The sequence below is a fragment of the Ovis aries genome, chromosome 3 (genome assembly GCF_016772045.2).
Source record: "Ovis aries strain OAR_USU_Benz2616 breed Rambouillet chromosome 3, ARS-UI_Ramb_v3.0, whole genome shotgun sequence".
Classification (NCBI taxonomy): Eukaryota; Metazoa; Chordata; class Mammalia; order Artiodactyla; family Bovidae; genus Ovis; species Ovis aries.
The window spans coordinates 105617709-105643715 of NC_056056.1; the positions used below are offsets into that span (position 1 = coordinate 105617709).

Here is a 26007-nt window from a genome sequence, read left to right on the forward strand (position 1 = left end):
ATCACCAAAGAGTGGGATTATTCTCAAGGTGCCCCTTTATTAATCTGTCTATTTGGACCGTCGTCACTGGGAGCGCAGTACCTGGAGACCTGGGCAGAGTGGGACAGGGACCCCTGACTGAAGGAGGGGCCGTGCAGCGGCTGTGCCCCGTCCCAGCCACGGGGACTCAGAAGGCTTCGAGATCCAGTTAAGTCCTGGGGAAAGAGAAAGAGTCCCGGGATTGCAGTAGTGAGAGGGTCACACACAGGCAGACCTTCCTGAAGGGATCCAAGTGCCACATCTGGAGACGTCAGTGCGCCCCACGCACCGGGGAGTCAAGTCTAGACCTCCCCCGATGTAGATTCCCTTCCACGGGATCAAAGGAAACAAACGTGATTGGAAAGTACTTCAGTCTTAGCAAAAAGACATTTAAATCTAGAAATTTCAAGTAGCGCTGTTTATCAGAAAGCCTCAGTCTCCATACACCGGTGGCAGAGCGCCTAAAACTATGAAACGCTCACGGCTTTTGATAAACAGAGTCAGAACCCGATGTGGGGATTCCCGTGTGTGAAGCCGAGCCTTTCAATCACGGTGCCTTTCTGAGCCAGGTGCTCATGTGGGGAGCAGGGGAGGAACATCGATTCCCGACACCAAGTTTTCATCTCCGCTGGATTCATCCTCTCTTACTGGCATCTCTGACGGAAAGGGAACCCCTGGGCCAGCCAGCAGGAGGAGAGAGTCACCTGAAGCCCAGGATCCCAAGGGTGACCACATCCATCCTGGTCAAGGACCCGGAGCTCTTCGCTCAGTCATGTTTGTGCTAGGGTTGTGTTTGTGCAGGTGTAACTGCAGGGCAACTTGCAAACATCTTACAGACCCTGGAGTGAAAAGGACAGGGTCTGGAAATCGGGGACAAGCAAATATCACCACCACTTCCTAAAAGAATGGTTTCTAGAACTTGCCAGAGGGAAAGATGGAGTGAAGGGATAGTTAAGGAGCTTGGGATGGACATGTACACACGGAGATATTTAATACAGACAACCAACAAGGACCTGCTGTATAGCACAGGACCTCTGCTCAGTGTTATGTGGCAGCCTGGATGGGAGGGGGATTGGAGGGAGAATGGATACACGTATATGTGTGGCTGAGTTCCTTTGCTGTTCACCTGAAACTATCACAGTGCTGTTGATCGGCTATATCCCAATACAAAAAGAAAAAAGAAAAAAAAGAACCGGTTCTAAAAACTCCAGAAGAGCAGACTTGCTCCAATTTCCAGGCAAACCCAGGAAAGGCGTGAGGCATTTGGAAGAAAGTGGTGGTCTCTAGAGGAGCAGGGCGAGTTCTCTAAGAGAAAGTCATTCCATGCTAACCTCGTTTCCTGTTTTGACGAGCTTCACCAGAACAGTCAATTAGGGGAATGCCCCAGAAAGTGTGTCTTGCTTTCAGTAAAGCATCTGAAAACCTCTCATCGGATCCTATGCACGTAAGACACAAAAAATGGCCCAAAGGATGGCGTGACCGGGAGAGCCCACGCGTGATGGCAGGAGCGCCCCGAAGGAGTCCACACACAGCTCCATGTCAGCCCCGCTGCCTCCTGTCCCGCCGCGGCTGCCGGAGATGGCCAGGACGGCCGCCCCGGAGGTCTTAGCTGGACTCTTCAGAGTTCTCTCCCTTGTGGCAAGTGTGGTTTGAAATGGTTCTCTGCAGCTCTATACCTAGAGGAGGCTAAAAACACCAAGGGGACAGTGCTGGTCTCTGGCTGGTTTTGCACCAGTTCTAGCTACTGGAGGGAGCAGAAATGCTCCCATGGAGGCCCAGAGGGCTCTGTGCAGTCACCATTCAACTTAAGAGAAGGCCCTACTGTAAAGCACAGCGAATGATATTCAACTTCCTTGACAAACCATAAAGCACAAAGAAATACATGTGTGAGTGTGTGTGTGTGTGTATAAGTGAATCACTTTGCTGTGCAACAGAAATTAACACACCGTTGTACATCAACCATGGTGGTGGGGGTTTAGTTGCTTGGTCACATCTGACTCCTGAGGCCCCATGGACTGTAGTCCACCAGGCTCCTCTATGGGATTTCCCAGGCAAGAACACTGCAGCAAGCGGCCATCTCCTTTTCCAACACCACGTACGCTTCAATTAAAACTGATTAATTAAAATGTAGCTTGGAGGGAGACACTGAGAGCATATTTGTTGAATTTGCAGACCACAAGACCTCTGAGGAAAAAATGGCTCACTCACATGAGCTGGAAAACTGGGATGAAACAAGACAGAACCCACGTGAAGCCCTACATTTCCTTTCAAATCGCAATCCACTGGAGGAGCACAAAATCAGGGCACATTTGATTCTAGCCGCGCTACTACGTACTTGAGTGCGGCCAGAAATGACAAAATGACACCTCAAAGGCTTCATCTTTACTTGTAAATTCTTTCCATAATATTAAAGCTCTTCAGTGTGTGAGACAAGTCCTAAAAATCCCTTCCCTACTTACGGGGTGACCTTGTTGTAAGGACAAAATAAGTCAGAGGTGGTAAAGTGCTTTGAAAAAGGGAAAGCTCTGAAATTCAAAATAGTGTTATTATTTGTTGTAAGGTGCTTTCCCTCCAAAAAAAGAAAGAAAAAAATCTGACAGACTGCAAGTGATAAGCAGAAAGTGATTCAGCGCTGAGTTCTGTTTCTCCAGCTCTAACCCCAAATTGGTAGAGCTTGCAAGCTGCCCCGCTGTTGCTGTTCAGTCGCTTAGTCCGACTCTTTGTGACCCCACGGACTGCAGGATGCCAGGCCTCCCTGTCTCTTACCATTTCCCGGAGTTCTCCCAAGTTCACACCCATTGAATTGCCATCCAACCATCTCACCCCCTGTTGCCCCCTTCTCTTGCCCTCAATCTCTCCCAGCATCAGAGTCTTTTCCAACAAGTCAGCTCTTCGAATCAGGGGGCCAAAGTATCAGAGCCTCAGCTTCAGCATTAGCTGAGCCCAGCTTCAAAAGCCTAAATGCCTCTCGGACTCCAAACCTCTCTTCTGCCCAGCTGCTTTTCCAAAAGTTCTTTCTGGAAGATCAGCTTTCCACTGATTAAATAATCCTTCAGAAAGCTCCCTTTCCAGAGCCGGGTCTTTAAAGATGTAACCAGGTAAATGGCCAGAGTGGATGCCAAATGACTTCAGCTGGGGCCTTAGACTTTTGCAACGATTTTAAATTTTTTTCGGTCTCACCACTCCTGCTGCTATACAAGCCCCGGTTCACAAGTTAGGTGAAAAATACATTGTTTTTAGTTGCTAAATGCAAGACAGGAGAGCAGGTCTTAGTCAAGGTCACAGACAGGGATAATGACCTTAAACTTCTTTCAAGAGGGTCAGTATAATTTTATTTGGTAGTTATAGGCCTCAGAGTGGCCCTAGACTGAGCTGCCTGGTAGAACTTCCTATGACAATATGAAGGTTCTATTGTTATGTCCAATATAGCAGCCATAAGTCACAGGTGGCTATCTATATTTAAATTAATTAAGATAAAAATAAATTAAAATTTTAGCTCCTCAGTCACACTAGTCACATTTTAAGTTTTCAATGGATTCTCATGGTCAGTGGCTGCCATTTTTGTCCATATGGTCCTAGACCAATCATTCTGAACCTTGGCTACACTATGGACTTACCTGGGGAGTTTTAAAAATACTGATATCAGTCCCCCCACCCCAAATTCTAGTGTGATTAGTCCTGGTGGAGCCTGGGCATTGGAGTTTTTTTTTTTTTTTTTTTAAACTCCTAGGCAATTCTAATGTCTGGCCTGGGTTCAGAACCATTACTCCAAACATCTACCCACAGGGCACAGCCACAAACCCATGAATGGTCCTGGGTTGCTGGCACTCTCAGGGGCTTTGTCCCTGCTGCTCCATACTTTTCTGCAGAGTCTCTCCCTCTTCTAGAACCCAGGGAAACGTAATGAGGGAGGTGGAAAAAAAGAACTTCAGGGTAGAGTGGGGCCTCAGGAATCTTTTCACCCATTCTTCCTAGTGTTCTGTTAAGGAAACTGGCGTCCCGAGTTCGAGGACTTGCCCAAGGCAAAGGCTGGCAGAACAAGGATGGGAGCTGTGTCCTCCAGACACCCCGCACATCCCTTCACTGGGATGTGGAGGTCACTGTCACTTTCTGGAATGTGAGTGAACACAATGTAACTTTAGGATATTCATAAGCAATGGAGGAGGAGAAGGGGATGACAGAGGATGAGATGGTTGGATGGCATCACTGACTCAATGGACATGAGTCTGAGCAAGCTCCAGGAGATGGTGAAGGACAGAGAAGCCCGGTGTGCTGTAGTCCATGGGGTCACAAAGTGCTGGACATGACTTAGCGACTGAAAAACAACACAAGAAATGCAAAGATTGGTTTCAGATGAGGGTCTGAGTATCCAGAGGGCACGTGGTTCATGATCAACCTTTCCTGCTGGGCAGAGTGACCTGGCAGGAAGATTGGGTCCTCTCTGGGAGTACCCTGTTTATCTCCTTAGCTCATCAGAATACAGGGATTGGCAGTTTCCTCATCCAGCAGACAGTGGTTAGAATACAAGGTGCTCAGCCTCACAGGGCCACTCTGAGAAGCAGCGTCATGACGGATCCAGTCAATACCTTGTCCCTGAGCAGAGTGTCAGGTGCTGGGGACAACCTGAGGGGTAAGACAGATCAGAGGCTGCCTTTAGAGAACTGGAATCCAGAGGGGCAGCTGAGAGTGATAGCTAACTAACAAGTGAACAAGCAGCGTAGAGGGAATGGGGTCTCTCAGGACAGCTGGTCAGAGAGGCCCCCCTGACTTGGGGACATTTGGCTGAGACCTAGATACACATCTTGTATATACTGTTCAAGGCAGTAGGGGGGAGTTTGATATGATCATCATGGTCTACTGATAAATTAATTCTGAAATGTGTGAAACAGTAGGACAAGTCATTTTAAATTATTCTTATGCGTCTGCTAAGCTTAAACACAAAGACAGACGGGAATTTCTGGAAGGCAACTCCTAATGGCCTCTTTGGCCAGGTCCCCAAGAGCATGGAAACGTCCTACCAAGAGCTGGGGAAGAGAGTGCGAACCAGCAGAATGGACGTGCTGATGTTTACTCATTTTAAGGAATATTTAGCTGCCAATTCCAGGGGCTCCAATGTGAAGGATGGGTTTAAACAATCTGGGCATCTATGGTCTGTAATGAACTGTCCAGCACCCACTACACTTGGTGAGTGAAGCCTAGAGAGGCTCACACAGAAGTAGACGAGAGGTGTTGGGAAGGCCAAGCAGACTGACCCCATCCTCACCCTTGTCTTCAGAACCTGGCACAGAGAAGCCCAAAAAACCCTTGTGGCATGAAACAGTGAGCAGGTGACTGATGTGCAGAGGCAGGCAGGGGGCAGCTGAGAAGACAGAAGTCTGCAGAAGCAAGCTCAAGGCTGGTGATGATTCGGGCCACCGTCTGTAGGCCATGATCAGAGAGGGTGTGGGAAGAGACTTCCAAATATCTCCCAGTATTTTTCTCAAGTGTCAGCTTGCCAGTACTGATTCAAGAGAGGGCTTCCAGAGAGAGAAGAAAAGGCAGAGCAGACCAGTCTGAGTAATAAGTGATTCAAGTTCAACACACTTCTTCTAGAAGCTGTCATAATGAGCTGTGCGGTTATGACATGGTTTCCCTGTGGTCCTAGAGAAATGACTCTCAAACGTTATTTGGTCTCCTTCACATTGAGATTTAAACAGAGCTATTGAGATCGTGGAGGACAGAGGAGCCTGGAGTGCTACAGTCTATGGCGTCTCAAAGGGTCAGACACAACTTAGAGGATGAACAGCAACATTAAGCAAACAATCCATTTTTCGTCAGTTATGCTTTTAATGAAGGAAAAGGGGCAAAGATACACCAAGAGTGGCCAGCTACATAGGAAACCGACCAGACTAGACCGTGACCGCAATATGGCAGACACATCGCACTGGACGGCGAGTCCACGGCGGCTGGAATCAGGTCCCAGGGCCAGCCCTTCCCCCGCACTCGGCTGTGGGCAGCAGGTAGAGGTGTTGCAGAGGGGCTGAGTCCTGTGTCATTTTCAAGCAAGTGTGTCATAAAGTTTCCTGTTTCATCTCCCAGTTATTCTGAAACAAAAACATGCACGAAAAACACAGGTCACTGCCAACCGCATTGAGACACAGTCACTCCAGTACATGGAAACCGAAAAGGGAAAGACAGATCGTAAATGCCACAGTAAGATGGGGAATCAAATTTATCAGCATCTATTCAAATGGTGATAATCAACAAAAACTGCGGTGGGGATGGGGGTGGGCGGGGCATCTGTTCAAAAATAATTCAGAAAGAGGCTGTAAAGGCAGATGTTCCCAGAAGCCCACTGCCTGTTTACTGAAAAGGTGAAGTCAATTCTGCCTCCTCTGGGTCCAGGTCTAAGTCTGGGGCACACCATGGCCCTTCCCCTATGTGCCCTTGTTGGTCTAGCTGAAGTCAGACAGGACTCCCTGGACAACCCTGGTGTTGGCCCAGGTGATACTGAGAGCCTCTCCTCAGGGGTCCAAAGAGACTTAAAAGAAATCACCATGGAACTGTAGTTGGATGCAGGTAGATGCGGACAATAGTGTCTGAACTTCTGGTCCCCTCTCCTCTTCCCATTCAAGACAGCTGGTCTCCCAGGGACCTCACAGCATTATGAGCACACAAGCTTGTACCGAGCAGCCTCAGCGAGGTAGGGGAAAGGAGAGGTGGTAAGAGGAGGGATCTTGTCCAAGCAAAGACCCTGAAGGACAGCACAGGGCTGAAGACAACTCCAGAGACTATGATTCTATTGAAAACTACTCTGTCCACTTGAGGCTGGTGGTATGGTTTGGCTCCCAAACAGTACATTGTGGAAACTCACCCTTAATTCTCCCAAACAAGTGAAGGGACAGGTTCAGAGACAGACAGAGGGATGGCTTGATTCATGATTACAAACAGTCCAACCTCTCCCAAAAAATGGGCTTTGCACTTCAATCTACTGCTCAGACCTTGGAGGAGGAAGAGAGAACTGGAGACAGCACTCTCTTGGAAGCAAAGTCAAACCCACACCTGCCCAATCCTCCCCATCGCATTCTCTGACCAGCCACCCCTGATGGTCAGAGAGGGGATGCACTCTGCCCAGGACTGCTCAGAACTTCCTTGCATATCCCGTCATCCCTTCCATATGCCATCTTTCCTGGATGCGACCCTGAGTTCACTCAGAAAGCTGGCTGCCCGGGCCCCTCTCCCTTTCCTGACTTTTGTTAATGGCACAAAACTTTCTGCAAAAAAGGTTGGGAGCAGGGGGCGCTGCATAATTTTGGAAAAGCTCCATCCTTCTGGAAGAGATTCATTCACAATGACGGTAACATGGAGAAGACCCTGAGAAGTTAGGAAATAAAGAAAGCCATTTAAATTAATTTCTTGTGTGCCTCTCAAACATAGCTGGAGTGGAACCCCTCTTACACTGGAACCTCTGCTGACAGGGTTCCACTGGGCAACAGAGAGCAGAGCTTTACTTAGACCGAGTCCTTGCTATCCTGACATCACAGGGCAATTGTGACAGTCTATTTCTTGGAACTCTGTATTGCTTTTCCTCAATATTTTCCCTCTAAGGTCCCCCACATACAAGTTCACTGAATCACACAAACTCCTGCAGCCTCTTTTTTTATCTCTCTCTCATAAGCCTCCTTTGCTAGTGACCTTTCTGAGTGATGATGAACCTGGCTGTGTGCTTGCTAATATCCTGGGGAGAACACTGCCCACCTGAGCCTGTTAGGAATACCAGTTTGCTACTGTGTGTTCAATGAGCTAGCATTTTCTAATGTGACTTAATATCTGAATCTGGGCCCAAAATTTTATACGCAGTGCCTTCCTGGGTGGGCAAAGAGAAACAGGAACTATGACACGCATCAGTGGCTGACATGGGTGGAAGGGGCGACCTGGTTCCTCTAGTTTGAAATAGAGAGGCAGCTAAGGAACCTATGCTCCTCTCCAGTTCTGAGTGGGAAGGAAAAACCAAAGTGCAAGAGCCCAGGCAGGATTTGGTATGCATCACTTGACCATGTGGACTTGGACCAAAATAACAATGGGGAGAGGTGTCATCTGGTCAACCTACATTTTACAGATACACAGAGTGAGGAAGTTGGCAGTCTTCTCAGGGTCACTCTGGAAAACACGTTGCTGGGAATGAGACCTGGGTCTCTCCTACCTTCATCCCTAGATTCTGAATTCTAGCTTTCCACTGTAAAACCTGATCTAGCTGGTGTGGGAGTTTTTGCATGCGTAAGTCAAATCCTGAGCAACTCCACATTGAACGGGCTGTCCAGTTATCACTGAAGAAACTAAAGATTTTACATCCAGGGACTCTAAAAGGTTTGCCCCTAATTCAGGGCTGACCACACAGATGGCTTCCCATATGCCAGCATACACTGGGATGGGGCAGAGACCACCAGCAATTCTTTTGCACTGGGATGTTCTAGAGAAACTCCTGGTCACACGCTACTCCTTTATTCTCACTCCCAGCTCGACTGAGCTGTGTTCTCCCTGCAGTCTCCAGCATTCAGGGGACCCCCATGTGCTCGCCCCCCTGTGGGTACCCAGCTCCACGTTTCCTCAAATCTGTACATCACATTGTGAATATGAGTTCTCATCAGGGACCTGAGATGCAGCCCAGGCGATTCCCTGGATGCTCTCCAAGCCAGGTCCCAGATTACACCCTTTTGGCTCCTTATTGCAGAGGAGAGTCCTCAGCCTGGGAAACTGAGAAGTGGAAATAGAGCTCAGACATCCATCCCCTGACTGGATGGGTCACAGGTCAGGGCATTTCCCCTCGATTCCGTCCAAGCTTCTACTTCCCAGGTGGTAGGAATAGAGCAGGAATACTGGACTGGGTTGCCATTTTCTCCCTCAGGGGATCTTCTCAACCTAGGGATCAAACCCGCATCTCCTGAGTCTCATTCATTGGCAAGCCGATTCATTACCGCTGAGCCAGCAGAGAGAGCGGGACAGGACTTAGCAGCTAAACAACAAATACCTGGGCAGGGAAATGGGGAAGCAAAGAGCACACACTTCAACTTGCTGTAACATCCTCGACACTGCCGAAACCCCAGTGCCAAAACACCAGACCAGAGCCCCCAGCCACCCAGGTGCAAAACACATACTTGAGCCGTCGAGGGCTCTGTCAGCTCCTGGGAAAACGATGGGCCAGGCGCTCACATCCTGCTCGTGTTGATTCATATCGGATTCGGATGGGGTTGGAAGCCAACTTTTTGAGCTTTTGAAACTGTTGCCAGGAGGGTGTGGCAAGCTTGGCAATGCCAAGGTGCACGCTCTCAGAAAACGAAAAGCTAGAGGACACGCTCAGCAGACATCATTGTTTCTTGCAGACTAATTTTAAGGATAAGTAATATGGATCCCCTGTGTCAATGATTCAGCTTTTGTGCTACGAGAGATTTCAGGGCAGGGGAAAGAGGAGCCACCCTTGAGAGGCCCCCTCCCCTTGTTTCTGGGGAGGGCCCCGTTTTTAGAACAAAAGCCACATAACCCCGAGCAGACATAAAAACTTTTCTGAGGGGACCTCCCCGAGAAGCAGTTTTTGCGAAGTGTTCCATGCATCATTACAGACCTACCCATGGTTCAGGAAGTCTCAGCCTTTAACCAAGCCATCAGCAGAGTGCGAGCCTGTCCCAGGGCTGCCCCAAACACAAGCAGCATCCCTTGTGTTGAGCTCATCCCATCCCATCCCAGATACTAGTTTGGATGTGTGCTTTTCTGCGAGCATCTGCCCTCTCAGATTGCTGCTGCAGGAGCATCTTTCTCACCTGGGAGGCAGGGGAAGTTCAGCCACCAGCTGGTACCTGATAGCACTCAGCCTCCAGTCCAGCATCCTGATCGTGATGTTCCGCCACATTCTAGGGTGAACAGGAGTTTCATGGGTGATTCACCCTGAGCCCCAAGGATCTCGGAAATTTGTCCACCTTTTGGCACCAAAAGGGACCCACAAAATACCTCCCTCTGTTAATACTAAAGGTTTCCACAAATGAAGACAAGGGTGGGCAGCCCAAGGACTGGGCCTCACTCAATTATTTCCTGGTCTAGTCAATACCACCCCCCTCCCCTTGGTCACCTTCTCTATCCATAAAAAAAAATCCTCTTTTCAAAGAATTAAACCCCAAAAACATTTTAGCAGATCTATAGTATGGTTGACATTGTAAAATGTCTAAGTTACAGGTAACCTTGCTAAAGCTGGTTTTACCTCTAAAGTCGGACTAAAACACATGGAGGGAATCTCAGCGTTAAAGGGGAAAAGAGAGATAATCTTTAGGCCTTTAGGTTTTCCAATCACCCTTGGCCCATGGCCCTAACTAATGGTCCTCAATATGGACCTCTGGACCAAAAGTATCATCTGAGAATTTTCATAAATGCAGATTTTCAGGGTGTGCCCTAGCCCTTCTAAATCGGAAACTCTGGCAATGGGACCCAGGGATGTCTCTTTTCACAAGTGCCCGAGTGATTGTGACACACACCCGAGTATCACCAGTGGCACGTGATACCCGGGCCGTGGGCTCCTGACCACGGCAGGTCAGCTGTCTACTGATGCTCTTTGCTTGGTCAGCTGGCCCCAAGCTCCTCACGGGATGGCTCTGCCCTGAGACGCCGCAGTGGGAGGAGAGAACCGGCAGCCCCGAAGCCAGACCGGCAGCACGGTCTGGGCTGACCTGGGAAGAAAGGCTGGCACAGCTCATTCCGTAATCCTCTTTCCCAGACGCTGCGCCTCTGCAGAGCGTGGGACTGACACCGTGGGATTCTACACCTGTACCCGGGAATCCCCCACCACATCACATCTCTTTCCTGGCCAAGCCCTCTCCTCCCACACATTGCCTTCCTCTCCCCCACGCTCTCTGCCTGGGGAGAATCCTTGAGCCATGATGTCTATCGGTATTGCTCTCAAATAGGAGACTAGAGAACGCCTTTACCTGACTGCCACTCTGAGGAGAGGGGAGCACAGACCCCCTCTGCTTTGGAACCCCGCTCACGCCCGGTGGTGCACAGGTAGGGGGCTGACGGCTGAAGGCTCACAGCCGGATAGGTAGCTGGCAACACATGACCAGGTCAAAAAAAAAGGTTTAAAAAAATAGTTTGTTTATCATTTTAAAAAAACTAACCTCATACAGGAAGTATGAGAAGAAGAAGAAGAAAAACACAGCCCCAGGCTACAACGCCGAAAGGGGCAGCCTTGGATACAAACCAAGGGAAGGCCCTGCAGCCCCCATTCCCACTTTGCAGGGGTGGTGGGAACAGGTAGGGAAGGGCACTGGGCCAAGGTGGGGACTTACAAAGAGGGGGGCTGCAGGAGAGAAAGGGACCGTGAGGCCCGAGGCACAGCCTTGCCACACACAGAGGGAGGATGGCGCCCCATCCAGGGCCCTCCAGGCGGGGCTGGCGGTCCCAGCCAGACGTGGAGAAGAAGACGCCTAAAACGGAAACTGCTCTCCGAGAGCATCCCCCGTGTCCACCCCTGCTGTCCCACATTCTGCCCTTCTTGTGTTTCAGGTCAAGACCAGATCATGCTCACCGTACCCCACGTGCCTTCCAAAGCTAATAGCAGTCAGCTAGGCAGACCCCACCATCCCAGGCCTTCCACCCAAGCCGGTGGCTGGGCACCCCTTCAGGACCACAAACCCAAACTGGCCAGCCTTGTTTTGGTTTGAAGGGCATGGACATGAGGCCACCCAAGGCAGACAGGAGTCGTGTAGGACCCCTAAACCCGGGCCATCTGCCCTCCCTGAATATGGCTCAAATGGATTTTTTTTTTTCAAATGGGGGCCAGGAACTCACAATATCCACCCAAGAATTCAAATGAGGAAAAACAATGAGACTCAAGAACATTTCCTCTTTCATAGCACAAAATAGTAAGAGGATAGGAAACAGGAATCTTCCCTCCTCATCATAAAAAAAAAAAAAAATACAAACGCTCTCAATGTGCCCACACTGGAAATACACCAACGAAATGACTCCAAGTCATGACTATCGCTGTCAAAGAAAGCCATTTAAAAAAGAAAGAAAGAAAGAAAGAAAAAGAAAAAGAAAAAAAAAAACTCTGCACACCCCAAAATCTCAAAATAGAACCAAAACCTGCAAATCATACTCAGGCGTCTATTGTGAACCATGTTTTAGCATGCTCTTGAAAAGGTTAATAATTTTCCTACCGAAACTGAATGTGGGTTGTGAAAGAACATTAAAATGAAGAAAATTTCCCCGTGGCTGCTATTTTATTATCACCAAAGCCATCAAGTTTCAGTTTGAGTTATTTGTATTTATTTGTGAAAACAAAGATTAGATAAGTAGAAACATAAACCTCATCCTAATTATTGCCCTGGAGTATCTGATTTTTCAGACAAAAAAAAAGAAAGAAAAAAGAAACAGCATCAGACACACACTCAAGTCATGAGAATTCAAAACAACAGAGAGGAGAGAGACGGTCCTGTTATCTCATCCTATCACTTGAAAAAATGTATTGTCTCATGTCAAACATTAATATTTGTTTACAGTCTGTAACAGCCACACGAGAGGCAATGGGTACTTTGAGTCGTTAAAACTTTGGTCCACTGTAGGCTCAGGTACAGAACTATTTTTTTAAAGCTGCAAACTTTCATGATTTTGTTTTACACTTGCAGAAATGCAGTCCCAGCCATATATTTCCATATTGAAGTCTTGAAAAAAGGGGAATTGAAGAGTTTCTTGAAAACATCCAATTCTGAGCCTTGAGATACTTTCCAAGCAGTTGAGCTGGGATGAAACCTGGGGTTGAGATGCAAAGCTGGATTTTAACTCAAATGGGTCTCAGATGCCAGGTAAGCAGCTTGTTTTCTGAAGTTTTCAAAGAAATCCTCTGGATGAAATGGTTAATCAAAATCATGGGTGAGCAAAAATCTCTCTCCACGTTCTGCCGGCACAACATAAACAGCAGAATGAAAAAAATAACATGCAAAAAGTCCTGCAGTGGTCTCACATCACCGAACAAACTGTTTTTCTACCTATTTTGTGTTGCTGGCTTTTGTTATCAGCCCAATCGGCAAATTGTGGCCAATTTTGTCATGGTTGAAGCAGACATTTTGTTCCCAAACTGCTTTCAACATTTTAGCTACCAAATAGTTTATGAGAAATTGAAGAAGCCACAATACAAACAGAAAGGTACCTAATCTGGCTACATTAACCCCTTTTTAAGGTTAAAGTGACACACACATAAAAGATTAAAAACAAGAATTCTAGCAAATTCAAATTCTGAAATAAACTAAGCAGAATTTCCTGGAAAAAAGAATAATTAATGATTAACCTACTGATTGGATTTTGAAACCGACTACACAACATTCCCCGATTCTGACCACAGGACACCATGAAAAGAGCTTTTAATGACACAAGAGGTAATTTTTATTTTACATCCACACACATCAAATACTGTTTGAACCTGCACAGCCAAATTCTAAAGGAGTCAATTAAATTCTGCTAAAGGCAAAGAATCGGTTAAGCACTTATTTACTACTGAAAATAAATGACACCCACGTAGTTCATCTTATATATTAATATTGAAACCAAACAGCAGTCTTCTACCACAAATCATTTCATTAAAAAAAAATAATGAACTAGTTAAAATGAAAACACAGGGTTTTACTTGAAACATTCAGTATTCAGACCAAAATGAGAGAAAGCTAACCTGGCTTTTCAAAATTTGTTTTTGCTTAATTCCAACAACAAATTGAAGATGGAACAAGGATGAAAGACTCTTGCTAAAAATCCAAGAAGTATTAGTTGGAAGAAAAGCAGAATTTCTGACAGAAGACTTAAGAAAACTCTTCTCTGTTTGCAATCCTATCTCATATTTGAAGGCACAGCATTATGTACATTTTTAGCCTTTTAAAATATCAGCATGCCCACACACTATCTCAGATTAAACCAAGGAGAAAATGACACATTCTGAAACCATTTTCTAAAGCTCCTTTTCCTGATAACACTCAGGCACTCACAATCAATTTAATGAGTTTCTAAAAAGCCCAAACAACTCTCCATAAAGAGACAGAATTGTTCACAATAGCCTGCAGATATTTCTAGATTTTGCAAGCAATACTAAGAGTCCTTGCTATTTACATTTAGAAAAGCTAATATGTTTTCAACATCTATAGCAGAAAGAAATACTACTCAGGGCTTTGGCTAATTAAATTGAGGAACAATTTGAAAAACCCCAAAAGATCCAGTCCAGCAGCCCCCTGATTTCAAACAATTTAAAACTTAGTTCATTCTCCCCTCACCAAGTTCTTTGCACAAATATATATTCTCCTAGTCTATTCCTACATGAAAATTCTTAAGATAATAAAGAAAGTAAACACCCACAGACAGTAAGAAGTCATTTCTTCCTAAAACATAGGGCAGCAAGATAAACAGTGAAAGAACTAAAAACAAATAGCACAACTCAGGAAGGACACAGACTGATGGACAGAAAACTTAACAGGAGGAATTTTCAGTCCTTAAGGATGAACTCATTTGTGGTGAGTTTCAGGCATTCTCAGGGAGTGATCAGCATAGCTCTGGGGAAACTTGAAGCGAACACAGTATCAATGTAATAACATTTTCTGGTTAGGCTTTTTGACATCAGACCTAAAACATGTGATTCAGAATTTACACACTTTATGATTTTATGATCCAGCTCTTTCAATATTATGGGACTGTTCTGATACTTGAGAGCAAGCAGCCTGACTTGCGTAAGGCAGCAGCATTTTAGAACAAACCAAAAAACCTTGAATGAACCCTACGATGAAAGATGACAGGGAATAAGAAGGCTATGGTAATCACCTGAATTTGTTACTTTGAGACATTTTCTGTATGAGTCTTTTACCCTAGAATATCTGCCCTCACCCTTAACCAGCATAATCGAATATTCACATTCAGAAAAACCCTGACCTTAGGCAATACTTGCCACTCTTAAACCACATATCTCCCCTTCCCCCGACATAAGACTTGGGAAATGAGGGTGATTTTAGTCATCTGGAAAGAGTGAAACATGACATTGGTCTTTAAGCACTTTCTTCAGAACCGTTGTCATTTAAACTCTTTCACCACAAGTAAAAAAGGCCGTGCTCACGGAACAAATTCAAGTTCACCCTCAGTTGTATCTGTAACCTGGGAATTTCTCATGAGCAGGGTGGCACAGGACAAAAGCTTTCATGGAAGAAAGATTCAAAGCACTTGAAAAAAAAAAAAACTCCCACTTTTTTGACAAGTGTCAAAATCAAAAAGGTAGACTCTACCATATGAAAATTTCATGTTCTCAGCACAATTACTTCACCTACAACTAGCTAACTTCTTCTTCTTCTTCTTCTTCTTCTTTTTTTTTTTTACAAAATGCATGTGTTAACACCAAGGTTTTGAAATACCATTGTTATATTTGGAGGCATTCCTAGGTGTAAGTAAGGGTTTTCTCCCCCATTTTTTAGATACACATTTTTACTGGGAGTCAATCTGTTGTGTATGAAATGACAACAATTTTGTTACAGCAATCTGGCTTTAAAAGTTAGGACAGGTTCTACTGTAAAATTAAAATTAGAAACCAAACCATTTTTTTTCTTGAAAGCAAGAAATAATTTTCCAGAATCCAGAAATAACTGCCTCTGGAAAAAAGAAAATAAAAATACCAGACAGACAAGGGTGAAAAAAAAGTTCAGAATCTTTGCCCTGAAAACAAAGGTCTCTTACATTGCATTTTCTATTTTTCACAAGGAAAAAACCAAATAGCTCTCTAGTCCCCAATGAAATATGTAACAAGTACTGGAAATATGCAATATGTTAAATATTAATAAATCTAAAGGAACACAGGCATTACAAGTTTTTTTTTCTTGTTAGTATGAATTCAACCTGAATGTTGGTGAATTGACAGAGATCAGACCCTGTGTCTATAGCATCAGAAATAGGATGATGTGTGTTGCAAACTCAGGTTTGAACTAAATGATTCTCCCTCTGACGGGGTCTGTTAGCATCATTAAAAGCATCGTGAATAACCCTGGATCATGAATAGCATAGTATATTTTTGAGTTTAAAAATCCTTCATTGATGTTGGCTTGAAAGCTGTTTAATTAGCTGTAAGATGCCAACCAATCTCTTTATCAAAGCCAACTGAAAACAAAACTGAGAGAAATAGCTTGTGGTTTCACAAAAAATGTATTTACATGAAGTATATTTTAAAGGGAGTTCGATCATTAGGTACAATGTCATCTATGCCGTGCGGTGGATTTGACATTTAAAGATGTCAGAGGTTGTCAGATTTATCTCCAGCCTATACTTAGTTTAGAGGTAACCACTTCTGTGAGCAGATCTTGTTTTGTTGATTTCCAGCCTAGAAATCTGCAAAGACTTAACTCTTATTTACTGAACACAGATCCTTTCCGTGTCCTCTCACTTCCTTACTTAAGACTGACTAAAAAGAAAGTGGGGCCAAGGGTGACAAAGTGGAGTTGAAGCCCACTTTCACACTGGGTTACAGGGATTGTGGCAGAGCCAGCACACCACGGTGAACTGAGCTCAGAGGAGCATGATGCTTCCTGAAATAGACAGGGGTCCAAACCCTAACCCACTGCTGCACGCAGCATGTCTTGGAAACAACATTCTGATAAGAAGAACTGTTCTTCGCTTAACACTTGACAGTGTCCACTTCAAGGAAAACCCACAGTGAGACCAGAAGTTTTACCACGATGAAAACTGTCTCAGCAAAAGCCCCCGCGAAGGAGCAGTAAAATATCCCAGAAAAACATCAGCCTTTAAACATCTTCACATCAGGAACGTGGCCTGATAGCTGTGTGTCTGTTTGGTGACCATGTACTCATGCTTTACATTTTATGGAGATGGTTTAGTGATTCACCACCATTGCACCAGCACAAGAAATGAGTTTAAAGAATGTGTTAGTCACTCATTCACTCTTTCCCAAAGATCACTTTTCATCTTGTCTAATTTGTTGAAAATGAAAATTAAGCTCAAAGACAAATTCAGCTTGAGAGAAGCCGTAGCAGACCCAAGTGAAATTTGCAGCCAACAGCACGCTTGAACCACACAACCTCATGCCGGGGACCACACACATCTTTCAAAATGAAAGGGAAATGGTCGTTGATGTTACAGGACCAAAATGTACATTCTAAGTAAGGACTCTGTTTCTCAGGAGCTTTCTACCTGAATTCACATTGTAGAAGTCAAAGGGTACCAGCGTCAGGATATTAATTCAGGAATTTACATGCAGTTAGAAACAGAATTTGTAAAGGGGTACAGAAAAAATGCTCTCACAGACTGCCACTACTCATCAATTACTTTTCATAGTTTGTTTTACAAAGGGCTTCTCCCCAAACCCAAGTCTTTCGTTGTTAATCATTTTTTTTTTTTAAGATGTAGCATAAAATCTGTCCATATAGGTTGTCGTTCAACCCCAGGAGAGCCAGCCCAGAGGAAATCCCCACCAGGGTCTGATGCAGCAGCTAGAAAAGGAAGCATAACAGGGCCCTGAGGAACAAGCAGAGGACAAGAATGTGTCCTGTCTTCTGCTCTGTGTCTAATGAGAAGCAGCCATTTGATTCATTTCTAAACTCAAAAACAACTGGGCTTCATTTATTAAGAGTTCTCTTCTTGCCCGGGGGGTGGCTTTCCTTTGGGAAATTACCAAAACCAGTGCCTGAGCACCAGGAAAGCTGGAACCTGGGGAGGGGTGGGAGAGAGGGGCTTCCCTGTTCCCCAAACCCAGGGGCCTCTGCTTCTGGATTCTGAGAGATCTCGGCCTGCCTGTTCCTTTGACCTCCAGACAGAAGTTCCAAGCTAGCGTACAAGGGTCCCAGGGACAGCTAATCAGCCAATTTCCTTTACAGACTGGTTTTGAGAAGGACAGATCAAGAAAAGAGGAGTTACGAAACAGCACTAAAGCACTTTTGATGGCACGATTCCAGAATGGGCAGGCGAGCCTGCAAAATCCGACGTGAAATCTTCAAACATTTCAGCACATCAGAGGGATTCCCACATTGGCAGGACCCTTCCCAGCGGCCTGTGGCCTTTGTCACAGACCAAAAGGCCAGGAGGTGACAGGCCCTGCCGCGCGTGCCTCCCTCCTGGGCTACCTTTGTCCTTGCCGCCGTTCCCACTGTGTTGATTATGTGACACTCCCGCCAGGCTTGCTTTCTGCCGTCGGTCGCCTGCTTCTAGGCAAGGAGCCCTAATCACTTCGAAGGAACAAGAGCAGCCGCCGTCCACACTTGGCAGTGAACAAGCACAAACGTCTCCATTCGGTGACAAGGCAGAAGCAATCCTTCAAAACACCCTCACTGGCATTTTCCCTCCGCAGGCTGGCAGTACTCCCCCCGATGAGATGCGTCTTCTTCTCCTTCGCACTGGGGTTGGTGCCTTTGTGACAGATCTCGTGTCTGCACCAACTGTCCTCATCCCGCACCGCCCTGCCCCCAGGTGACGGCGGACAGTCAGCAGAGCTCAGCTATAGATCTCACTCCGCTGTCAGCCTTTATTCACTATTTTTTTTCTTTTTGTTCTTGGAGAGAAGCAAACCACATCGTCAAAGCATTTAAAAACACAAACCAAAGGAAGCTGGGTTTCCAGGCTTTAAGTAGATGCTATTCACCCACAGTTTATTTCCAGGAGTCGCTTGGAAACCATTGTGATTTTTCACTCGGATTCAGTGAGAAGCCTAGCGTTTGGAGCGGTACCAGTGATCTATATTTGCCTCTTGCCAAGGGGAAGCAAAGCCCAGTCTCTGTCCTCAAACCCAGACTCACCTCGGTGCCCTGGACGCGGCTTCCCTAGCCCTCTTGCGTGCCTTCTGTGCGGGGAGCCAGCGTTCGGGCCCTGCTGGTGCCCGTGGCCCTGCAAACTGGTGGAGATGGAGTGAGCCTTTCTCTCTTTAGATGCTACCACCCCTCATTTGAATGGAAGTTCAAATGTCATTTTGCGGTTTGAGAGTCACCTCCTGTCACCGATCCCTGGGACATGTTGTCACCTCGACACGTAGGCCTCCGAGAAGTGGGGTGACCAGTGTCGAGACAGGCTCGGTCCGGCTTGATTGTGTCTCATCCTCTCACAGCATGGTGGTTGGTCCAAGTTGGCACAGGGTGAAAATCTGATAGATGGGCCCACAAGTGTGCAGCTTTTCAGGTAGCAGGAGCTTGGGCCTCACCACAGTTCCAGGGGAGGCACGGATGGGTACCACGAAGTGACAAAGACCGACAGCTACCATTCGCTGAGGTCCCATTCTAGGTGCTTTGTGTACGATATTGACTTGCCTCAAACTTCTGAGGCTGCTTCTCTTGTTACCTTCACCGAGGGAGAAGGAAGCCATGGGGTGGAGAGCGGGAGGTGGTTAACTGGCTGTAGATGACAGCAAGTGAAGAGTCGGGAAGGATGGCTGACCTCTGTTGCTCCAACCCACATCGCTGCCTTCCTACACCGCCGCCTTCATCACTGTTTAAATCAGCAGCCCCCACCCACAGCCCACGCAGCGCCTTCCACGGAGGTTGTTGGTCCACAGATCCATGTGTGTCTGGCCTGACTGTAAGCTCTCCAGGACACCTGCCTTCCCAGCCCTGAACGCCCTGTCCGGAGCATCATGGACACCTCATCTGTGTTCAAGAAGTGAGTTGCCATCTCCTGCCCATGGAGCCTTTCAAAGCCAAGAGGGCACTGTCTTCAGTATTGGATGTTTGGGCTCACACTAAGAGGAAGAAATTTGAACCACAGGTTCATCACTCCCACCTGGAGAAGGCGCCTCTCTCCCAGCATGCACTTTGGGGAGCCTGGGTCTCCCTCCTTTAGCTTTCCTTTGTCCCTGAGGGTCCCCCAGGGAATCCCTCCAGGCCTGTTGCAAGTCCTAACACCTGCACTGCATTTCCAGTCTTCCGAGCCCCAACTCTTGACCCTTCTCCGGAGAGACTGGGGAGGTGGCCTGTGGGCATCAGGACCCTGGGTTCAGCCTCCCAGACCAGCAGTGAACACACCTGGAGGAGGCTTATGTGTTCATAAAACTCTCAGAGCAGGATTTCAGGCCTCTTTTCAGAGCAAACTGGGGGAGTTGGGAGTAGGGAAGGTGGGGTTTTGAGACAAGCCTGTCCCTGCAGCAGGCAGCTTATAAAATTTCTTCCAGGGGAGCCCGAGGACCCTTTCTCCTTAACCAGTCTTCCCCTGCTTGGCCCACAGTCTTGCTCTGGGAAGCAGACAGTCATGGACCACCCAGGGCACCGTGGCTTTTCTGTTCCTCCCCTTCATCTGAGCTCTGACCCATCTCTTTCCCTGGGACCACCTAACCGTAGACCACACATGGCCCGCTTGGTGGGAGGGACATCCTCTCTGAGTCACTCCATCATTGGAAAAAATAATAAAATAATTGTGTTTCTGTTATTTGCTGCTTCCCTTGGTCTTCTCTTCTTGTAGATGAATATATCCAGGGTGGTTTCACTGTTGAATTTGTGTCTTTCTTTTTTTAAGCAAAAACACAAAAATATTTTTCTTATATTTTTTAAGTAAAAAAAGAAAAAAGTTCAGAGAAGAGAGAAGCTGAGGACTCAGGAGAAAAAGCAAGAGGACAAAGAGGAAGGGGAAGGGGAGATATCTGGGAAGAAAAGTAGGAAGGGGGGAAGGAGGGACAGAGGAAAAATCCACCCAGACACTGAGGCTCCTGCCTAGAGAATCTGAAGGAAGCCAGGGCCTCCTCTCTGATTCAGATATTTATTCCATGCCGTTCTTAAAAAGCAATTGTAGGTGGTTCTCTGGTGGTCCTGTGGTTAAGAATCTGCCTGCCAGTGCAGGGGATACAGGTTCGATCCCTTGTCCAGGAAGATCTCACCTGCTGTAGGGCAGCTGAGCCCGCGTGCCACAGCTACTGAGCCCACGGTCTAGGACCCGAGAGCCACAACCAGAGAAAGCCCACACGAAGACCCAGCATAGTCAAAACTAAGAGTGATTCACAGGATCCTTTCAAGTCGGGAAAAGGTGATCTTCCCTTGTGATAGAAACATGACTTTGCCTACCTCGCATTGTGACAGGACTGTTTTAAAAGCCAGTCAGTACACGAAGCCAGGGAGAATGGTCTCAAGACTGTCAGCATGACACCGGAAACCCCTGCTGTGGGAATAAATCTCCTTGCCTGCTGGGGAGAAAAAACAAATCCAGCCAGAAGATACCAGGAGCCAGCAGGGGCATTTCCGGGTACTTTTAATGAACTACTGTTATCACGGAAAATATATAGATATTAATGACAATTCTGCAACTTATTTGAAAAGTCTAAAGGTGTAATAACAGAAAAAGTGCACCAGTATGACCATTCATGTCACTCCTGGTTGTGACCTCCATAACACGATTAACAGTCATAAGGAGGATTTCGGAGGAGCATCGGTGGTCAAGCTTGGGACGACGGGTGTTAAGGTGACAAAAAGCTCAGCTTTAGAAACAGCTCTGGATTCACAGACAGAGGTGCAGTGCAAACCTGACTTCCCCAATATCTTTCGGCTTGGAGGGGTGTCTGCAAGAGAGCCATATAGTTTCTCGGGCCCGCACCTGGCCCAACGCTCTACCAACACACACTTTATTTGCTAGCTCATCCTGTTCATCAACTTTTCCTTCTAACCTTCTGGGCAATGTCAGAAGAACCCATCTCTAGTCCTTTTTCTGATAAGTCCATTTCACACTCTGACAAGACACATCCCTGTTGGAAAGTTAATTTCTAATATGAAATTCCAGGACGTCCTTTTTTGGTTTCACCCCATTACCCTGATCACCCTTCCTACCACACTAAATACTTTTTTTTCCTCCTAGGCATCAGTCACTTTCATGTAGATGAGTTCTATTCCTTTTCCTGCCCAAGCTCCATTCAGACAAGATCAACACATCCAATTCTCAGGAACCTTGGACCACCAGGCTGTCCTCTGTGACGTTCCCCCAGCCACTCAGCAACTTTGCCTTCCTCCTCCTCTATGAGTTTTTCCTTTTTTTCCCCACCCTACTCCTCAGATTAAGAGAAATGTGCTTTCGCCTACGATTCCCAGTGGGGCTTTCCTGGTGGCTGACCAGTAAAGAAACTGCCTGTCATTGCAGGAGACACAGGTTTGATCCCTAGTCCAGGAACATCCCCTGGAGGAGGAAATGGCAACCTGCCCCAATATTCTCGCCTGGAAAATCCCATGGACAGAGGAGCCTGGCGGGCTACAGTCCCTGGAGTCACAACGAGTCAGATATTACTGAGGGACTAAACAGCAACAAGCGTCCCAGTGAGCTGAATTACCAGACTAACCACAGAAGCAGCTTGGAGCAGTCTTGATGTCGCAGGTGATATTTCTGGCTCCACACTGGGGCGGTGTGGGAGGGCCACTTATAAGTCCATCAGAGGCGCTGCCGCTCGTGCTAGACTTTCCCGAATGGCATCTCCGCGGGTGAAGGATGCGACGAAGCAATCGCTGTCTCCAGCAAGATACATTTTAGAAAGCGAAAGGCAAGCTGGCTTTTTAGTTGTAGCGCTGCCTCATTTGGAAAGAAAAAGTATGTCATGCACTTGTTTCACTGAGATGCCTGTCTCACACATTAGGCATTTGTGGTCCCTAGCTCAGGCAATTTCTTCATTTCATTGCGGCCTCTACCCAGAATTATTAATGCTGACACTGGGCACAAATGTGTTACAATTAAACCTTGCCTGGGTGCGGCATTTACTCTCAGGAAGTAGGTAAACTGCCTACAAGTGGGGCTACAGCTCGTGTGAAATTAAATGTAATGTGTTAGTTCCAACGAAGCGGACTTTTAAAAAAATCAAACGTGGCTGAAGAACTTGTTTGATGGTGGGGGATATACATGATAGTAAAAAAATAAAACAATATCATAGAAAAAGAGATTCTGTGATATAATGATACGGTAGGATTGTGCAATTCCATGGCCATAGAATGTTTATCGAAATTCACTTTATGAGGGTTTACCTCCCAAGCTGACTTAAACCACTTACAAACATCACGTGACTAATTCTCACATACATAGTTCCCTCAGTAAGATGGTATGTACACTTGACTCAGTAGATGTGAACTAAAAATGAATGAAGGTTCAAAAGCATGGACAGATCCCATCAAATGCAAAACTCACAGCAAGGGACACTGTCTGCGCCCTGGGAGAGCCAGGGGGCTGCAAACTGCCACCAGGAACCACTTCAGCTTCAAACACAATTTTCCCGCGACATGGAAGCCCGTCACAGGGCTGGGAAATCGGCCCCAGGTCCAGGGGCCTCCCCTTAGTGAGGTATCCATCTGACTCACGGACTGTCTGGATTCGAGACCACAGGATGAAAATGTCCTAGCAACATGGCTTTAGCACAAAGCTAATCTAACCAATGGCATGCTACGATGAACAAGAAGGAAAGGTTGTTCTGAGGAGAGGCAGCCACATGTCATCTCAGAGCTCTGGACTAGGCTTCCCGATCCCTAGGGGTGAGACACGCTCCCTCCCAGCCTCAGCTCTCAGATCTGTGCAACCGGAGGTCTGGACTCAATGGTGGCTCTTGAGATACTCTCCCACACTCCATAATTTCTATAAGTCCTTGCAAATTACATCTAGCGTCTAACTTTATTATACACAGTGATTCAGATGCCTTATTTCCATGCATTTTTTTTTACTGTGGCTAAATATACATAACATAAAATTCACTATTTTAACTAGATTTAAGCTTACAATTTGGTAGCATGAAGCACATTCATTGTATTGTATGACTATCACCACTATCCATCTCCCAAAATTAGCATCATCCAAACAGAAATCATTTTAAACAACAATTCTCAGTTCCTCTTTGTCCCCAGCCCCTGGTAACCCTTCCTATACTTTCTTTCTCTCTGGATTTGACAGCCCTAGGTATTTTATATAAGTACAATCATACCATATTTTTATATTCACAAATATTCTCAGCATGGTAAGGATTAAATAGGATTATGGTTTATCTGGTACACTGTTCTTTTTCTGTCCTGCAACACGTAAGATATATTAAAGTGGCCTTCTTTAGGGTCACTGGTGTGAGAAATTTTTCACAGATTTGAAAAATGGAAGTGAAGTCCAGACCTCTAATTGCATAGAAAGCCTGTATACAGGGAGAGGATTCAGTGGTAAATATTGCTTTTTTGGTTTGGTGAAAGATACACCTTAAAAACTGCTCTTTTAGAAGTCATTTCAGAGGTAAAATTTGTCAGGCTGCTATCTCGTATCCATCACGAGTCCTCTGCATGCAAGCTCGCTCTCACCACTGAGTAAACTTTTGTGAAACAACAGGAAATTCATCATGAATCCCAACAGAAAATACAGTGAGTAATTCCCCTGAAGAAGGGACAGCTGAGGTGGATGATTTAGTGGTTAAAAAAAAAAAAAAAAAGAGCCAACAAAAAAAAAAAAAAGGAGGGAGAAGAGAAAAAGAAAAAGGTTTTCTTATGGCTAGAGGAAGCAAGTTGTATTTTTCAAATTCATTTGTTATCATCAAAAAGTGTAGAGAGGGCCAGCATGTGGCATTCATTTTGTACAGGGAACCACACGCATGCATGGTTTTTTTTTTACTGTTTTCTTGACTTGTGTACTAAAAGGATGAGCTGTAGTATCACAGAAAACTTAATTGCATGGGCAAGCAAATATGAAATATGAATTTCATAGGCAAGTTTATATAAAATACTAATTTAATAAATAAGCAACTGTGAAATATTGATGCCATGCAATATGGGTGAATATGAAGATAAGAATCACTGAATTCTTATCTTCATATATGAATAGTTCATATGTGAATTATTGATTAAAGACCACTGTTTACTATTTTATAGCAACAGTAAAAGACTCTAACGCTAGGAGGGATTGGGGGCAGGAGGAGAAGGGGATGACAGAGAATGAGATGGCTGGATGGCATCACTGACTCGATGGACGTGAGTCTGAGTGAACTCTGGGAGTTGGTGATGGACAGGGAGGCCTGGCATGCTCCGATTCATGGGGTCGCAAAGAGTCAGACACGACTGAGCGAGTGCACTGAACTGAGCTGAAAATATGTGAGTGACCATATGACAGTTCTAACTTGAAATATAATTCTAAACCATATTTTACCTTAGATCTGAAAAGGCCTGATCATACGTAAAAGGCTTAATAGAGGGGGATAAAAAAGGAAAGCTAAAGTTTCCATTTTGATGCAGAACTCAGCAAATATCAACTTGTTTCAATTTTTGAACTCTCTCCTGTTGGGATTGTTATAACAATGTCCTTTTTGATATTGACAAAAAATGGAGGGGAATCAACTATTATTTTTCTCTTTTAAAAGGATTCAGCTCATTGGTATACATACATGAACTACATAAAATACACAATATTTAAATATAGATGAAATATTATTTATACAATAACCAAGCAGACATATGAATAGGTTTCCTAGGAAAACAGGAAATTTTTCTAGAAAAGCAAATTTCTGATTTGGCCCAATTAACTGAAGGCTCTCTGAATTATCTGAAGGGAGAGATTACAGAGTCTATATATTTACATATATTTATAGAAGAGAATGGATCTTTCAGACCAACAATCAAACACCAAAATCTAGAATTACACCATCAAAGTCCTCCACTGTTTCCTTTTTTGGACAAAATCTAATTGCTGGTGGTACACTGCTCGGCGCAAAGTCCGGACAATCGATAAGCCAAGTGAGCCACCTGGCCCCACCAGACCCTAAGACCAAGCTTTATCACACCGTAGGTTTTTGAAATCATCAAGTCACCAGACCACACACTTCACGAAAAGAAAATACCAACATTTAAAACGAAAGCTTTATCGACTTTGGTCTAAAGCTGGTAAGATGACCTTCAGGAGATGTCAAAGTGAAACTGATCAAATTCATTTTCAATCCCTCCTAAAATACAAAATGTCAAAAATATAAATAGGCTGATCAGACTCAGGGTGCCGATGTTCGAAAATGACTCAAACAGCATCGTCAGGGAAAGTCCTGCAATT

At 45.6% G+C, this 26007-nt stretch overlaps 1 long non-coding RNA gene across 1 annotated transcript in view; it reads right to left on the reverse strand.

Moving 5' to 3' along the window:
• Positions 1-5822: 5822 nt before the first annotated feature.
• LOC114108643 (uncharacterized) overlaps positions 5823-26007 on the reverse strand; it is a 63083-nt gene continuing 42898 nt past the window's right edge. The window contains exon 2 of the long non-coding RNA XR_001038982.5: positions 5823-6101. This is a non-coding gene — a long non-coding RNA (uncharacterized LOC114108643). The remainder of the gene's footprint in view (positions 6102-26007) is intronic.